This window comes from Amphibalanus amphitrite, unplaced genomic scaffold (genome assembly GCF_019059575.1).
Source record: "Amphibalanus amphitrite isolate SeventyFive unplaced genomic scaffold, NRLGWU_Aamphi_draft 002638F_arrow, whole genome shotgun sequence".
Taxonomy (NCBI): domain Eukaryota; kingdom Metazoa; phylum Arthropoda; class Thecostraca; order Balanomorpha; family Balanidae; genus Amphibalanus; species Amphibalanus amphitrite.
The window spans coordinates 1-4,851 of NW_024884045.1; the positions used below are offsets into that span (position 1 = coordinate 1).

The 4,851-nt window shown below is 46.4% G+C and overlaps 1 long non-coding RNA gene across 1 annotated transcript; it reads left to right on the forward strand.

Moving 5' to 3' along the window:
• Positions 1-918: 918 nt before the first annotated feature.
• Positions 919-4,191, forward strand: LOC122377223. The gene is made up of 2 exons (XR_006255818.1): positions 919-1,371; positions 3,109-4,191. It is a non-coding gene; the product is annotated as an uncharacterized LOC122377223 (long non-coding RNA).
• Positions 4,192-4,851: the final 660 nt, after the last annotated feature.

The following is a 4,851-nucleotide window of genomic DNA, read 5'->3' on the forward strand; positions in this document are numbered from 1 at the left end:
GCGACTAACGGAGCGAGCGAGAGAGTGAGCCTTCCACTGCGAAATTTCGAGGGGATCCTCTAACTGACTTTGCACGGCACCCTACTGACCGGTCTCTAGCGATGTGCCAATTTGGCACAATCGGCCCACCGTTCTCGAGATCTGGGAGCGGCACCCTGCACGTGCACGTGCAAAATGGGTCCCGATTGATTTTTGCACGGCGCCCTACTAACCGGTCCCTAACTGTGTACCAAATTTGAGCGCAATCGGTCGAGCCGTTCTCGAGATCTGGAAACGACCCCTGCACGTGCGCACGTGCAGCAGCACCCCAACTCTGGCACCTGGATATGAAGTGCCTAGTGGGTGCCTACCTACATGCCAACTTTCAGCGCAATCGGCCAAGTAGTTACCGGATATTGCAACAATTACAAAACTGACACCTCTTCGTTTTGCACGTGGCACGTGCATAAGGGGTCACCCACATGCACCGGGAATAGTCCAATACTTGGTAGAAGGAATGAAGCTACCCTACAAAAATTACCGCGTGTAAATCGGTCAAGTGGTTGCTGAGATATAAGCCTCGCAAAAGCGTCCGCACGGCCGGCCGCTCATACTTAGAAATTTCCGTTAATCTAAGGAAAGGCTACGCTCGCTTCGCTCGCTCCGTAATCATTGTGTTAATTGTAGGTCAATTTCCGTCTGCTTGTTGTCTGTGTCTGATTCTGTAGTCTGTACTCTGCTTCGCTGTCTTATCTTACGGTATGTCTGTCTTTCTATGATTAGTGACCGAGGAGCCAGGGATACGTGAGCAGACTATGTAGATTCGTATTACATACGAATCATAATCATTGCTGAGCGAATAGGGAAATCCGTTCCTGATAGCATTTAGTTGCTTATGTATGGTGATCTCGCGTCTCACTCTCTTGTATGATCATTGATCGTGTTATTAATTTATTTATTTATTCACATCATTAGCTCACTTCACACTTGTGTGGCTATTCTAGTGCCAGCGTCGAATAATAGAATGGTGGTTGTCAGGGTGACACACATAGGTACATAACATTCATACATGCATACGCCCTCGTTCCCCCACCAATCTCACACCCACACTATTACATAAGTGCCGTCACAGAGAGTAGGCCCGCTAACGATCGCTCCTTTGTTGCTGCAGCAAATGCTGGCGAAGTTCTCTTTTAAAAGCTATCATGTCCAGATCGTGTTACCGAAATTATCGATAACGTTAGTCGCTGACATTGATGCACCCTCCCCCTCAGACGGAGCTGAAACATTACGAGCAGCGACTGCAGAAACTGAGGCACGTTCAGATGGACATGCTGTCCAAAGATGGAAGTCATCGGCACACCGACGACGACGATTTACCGGATAAAACTGGTATGTACCCGATGGAACTGGTGCCGACTGGTGGGGGCCGCTCCGGGCCGGATTATGGTCCAATTTTTAAGCATGTCTAGTTGCTGAAAGCGTTCTAATGTAAAGCCCACATGATACCTCCATACATGTAACACCAGCCAGCGGAAAATTTCATTTTAATCTTGATTTTTTATTTTGACTCTCTATTCATTGCAATGGCTCGACTCGTGCGGTACTTATTTTTGCACTGTAAGCGATCAGACTGGCTTGAAAATCGGACTATATTGATGTATCGGTTATCACAAAGTGTGCGTAATTGTACCATCATAAGTTGATCTGTTCAGTTCAGTGGACAATGTCAATTGATGGTACGTACATAGAGATCAGGGTCTAATTCAGTCTGGGAGTGAAGTCATTTCTTTATTATTTCTCGTTAATGTAATGTTTTGTTTTGAGACTCGGACCTTTGTTCTTGATGATGTTTATTATACCTATCATTACCTCCATTTCTTACTTAAGTCCCGTTGTCCAAGCAGGTTTAGCTAGTGTCCAGTCAGTACTTACCTTGTGTTTGACATTTGATGACGGGTTTATTACGGAGCGAGCGAAGCGAGCGTAGTCTTTCCTTAGATTAACGGAAATTTCTGAGTATGAGCGGCCGGCCGGCCGGCCGTGGTCACGCTTTTGCGAGGCTTATATCTCAGCAACCACTTGACCGATTTACACGCGGCAATTTTTGTAGGGTAGCTTCATTCCTTCTACCAAGTATTGGACTATTCCCGATGCATGTGGGTGACCCCTTATGCACGTGCCACGTGCAAAACGAAGAGGAGTCCGTTTTCTAAATGTTGCAATATCTCGGTAACTACTTGGCCGATTGCGCTGAAAGTTGGCATGTAGGTAGGCACCCACTAGGCACTGCATATCCATGTGCCAGAGTTGGGGCGCTGCTGCACGTGCGCACGTGCAGGGGTCGTTTCCAGATCTCGAGAACGGCTCCACCGATTGCGCTCAAATTTGGTACACAGTTAGGGACCGGTTAGTAGGGTGCCGTGCGCAAGTCAGTTGGGACCCATTTTGCACGTGCGCACGTGCAGGGTGCCGCTTCCAGATCTCGAGAACGGCTGGGCCGATTGTGCCCAAATTTGGCACATCGCTAGAGACCGATTAGTAGGGTGCCGTGCACAAGTCAGTTGGAGGTACCCCCCTCGCAATTTCGCACGTGCAAGGCCCACCCTCTCGCTCGCTCCGTTAGTCGCCCCAAAAGGCGTTATACTGGTTATTTGAGTTACTTACGTTCGAATCTTGGGCAGTGTTTTCACCACGTCTTATGAGATTATGATAGCGTGTGTTATTTACAATGGCCACTAATGGTGGAATCGACGCTTTATGGTGCTAACAGTCATTTCGAGATAAGATATCTTCCCTGCATAAATCTTAGTGAATGATCTAATGTTAGGGACACGGGATCCACGTGAGCTCTAGAGGTAGCAACCTGTTATTTTGAAGGTGGTTCGTGCTTTTGTTCTGCCTCAGTGAAACTGACGCAGAGTGTGCCTCTTGTAACGCCATTGGTGGAAAAAGTCCCATGTGACCTTGTTCCCACAGTAAGCTACGTATCTTTAAAAGCAACCTTAACCGGTTGAAATGTTCCTCTATTCACGCTTTTTTAACAAACGATCTGCACATTTTTTGAAGCTGTTCCAAACAGTCGAGCAATTCGTCGTTTGACGTGTTTGTTTCTATTTTTGCCGCCAGAGGGACGTAAGGTATTCGATCGGAAGATCAAGGATCAGGAGAGGCACGTGGAAAAGCTACAGGTGATGCTGGAGGATAAGATACTCAGCCGTCACACTGAGCTATGATGACGTCATTGAGGGACTCGATCGGTGGCGTCAGTATGTGGATGACGTCACCGATGGCCGTGGTGATGGGGAATTGGTTGCATTGAATTGTGGTGTGGTTAGTGCCGAATTATGACGTCATAAGATAATCGGTGTCAGGGCTATGAATATCTCACACTAGTGAATAGGACGTGCCCACAGAACTGAAACTCAAACGTCCGTACCGTGACGTCACAATGAAGTATGAACTATGACGTCATTCAGAGTCACCTGTTGGGTAAACGATGCATACAACGGCGGAAATGGTTCACTTTTAGTCATCCTGAACACAGAAGTGAACTTGAATTGGTGTCGTTTTTTATTGACGTTTTTCTACTCGTATTTCCTGTTTTTGTATTATCTCAACAATCATATTTCTTTTTCGCGTAGTACTATTTACACCAATAGGGATAAGGTGTCCTTTTGTCATTACTTCTTTCTGATAGTTTACGTATGTTGTATTTCATAGGCATTACAGCGAAGTGATGTCAGACCAAACAGTTCGTATTTGGTGGATTGTCCATAGTCATGTTGTTTGGATTCAGATATGGATACGAATCCGGGACCTGGATCCGGATGCCGTTAAATACGTTTCCGAACGCATGTCAAGTATAGGCAACGTTAGGTCATCTTGCCCCCAGTGGTACTTTTCGTCATAACTAGGAGGTAGACCGAAGACTGGTGTTTCTTCAGACCCCCTCCCCCCGCGCCACCTGACGAAGTGTTATACATAGATGCGTTTTTGTGAGAGGCTATCGCAACATTGTCACGTTTATGAGTGCTGTTAAAGCTGCACTTGCAGCTATCAAATCCGTCCAATTTGATCTGATACGGTGTGTTATACTATCGTTCGCAACGCTGAAGCAGTCTTTTGGTGTATGCTAGGCGGCAGCGGCTTATCTTATGACTGTCGCTTGTGGCTCGAATCTATCTTTGGTACGAAAATATAGCGTAGGTATGAAGTTCTGCTGTCTTTCGGGTTTATCACGCCTGCAGATGCTTTTCGCGAGCCAGCGAACGACCAATGAGCGTAAGGCAGGGATGTTACACAAAGCAATAGGTACTGAATAGCTCCGGACAATTTGTGTTCAGCATTCTAGCTCAACATTATAACGGTGATTATGTGCATACTTGTAATTATACCAGTGCTGATATGCCTACCACATGCGTCAAACTCGTCACGAAACACGGTGGCCCGTTAGATCGTTTATTAGACAGCAGAATGAATGCATACCTACTAGTATAATGCCCAACACCTTGAGGACCCCTTACTGCCATCGTGCCAACCCGATCCTGCTTATTTACCACATAGATCCTAAGATCTCAAATTAATGCCGATAGCAAGCTACTATGGACGTCAAACCCCTTGAGACCCCACTTTTTTGCGATAATTTTTAAATGCGTTAGCTCTCGTTGACGATATTCTGGCAATGTGTGTTTCAGAACCTGCCGAAACTTTTATTACTAAGGTATTTTGACGCCAAACGATTATGAAAGGTACTTCTCATTCACTCGTAATGTTAAATTTCACGGAACGAATCTGCTGTTTGGGTAGAGGCTACGCGCTCATGAGGCGGAGCCACGTAATGACGTCAGCGCTAGTCTCCGCCCTACCCCT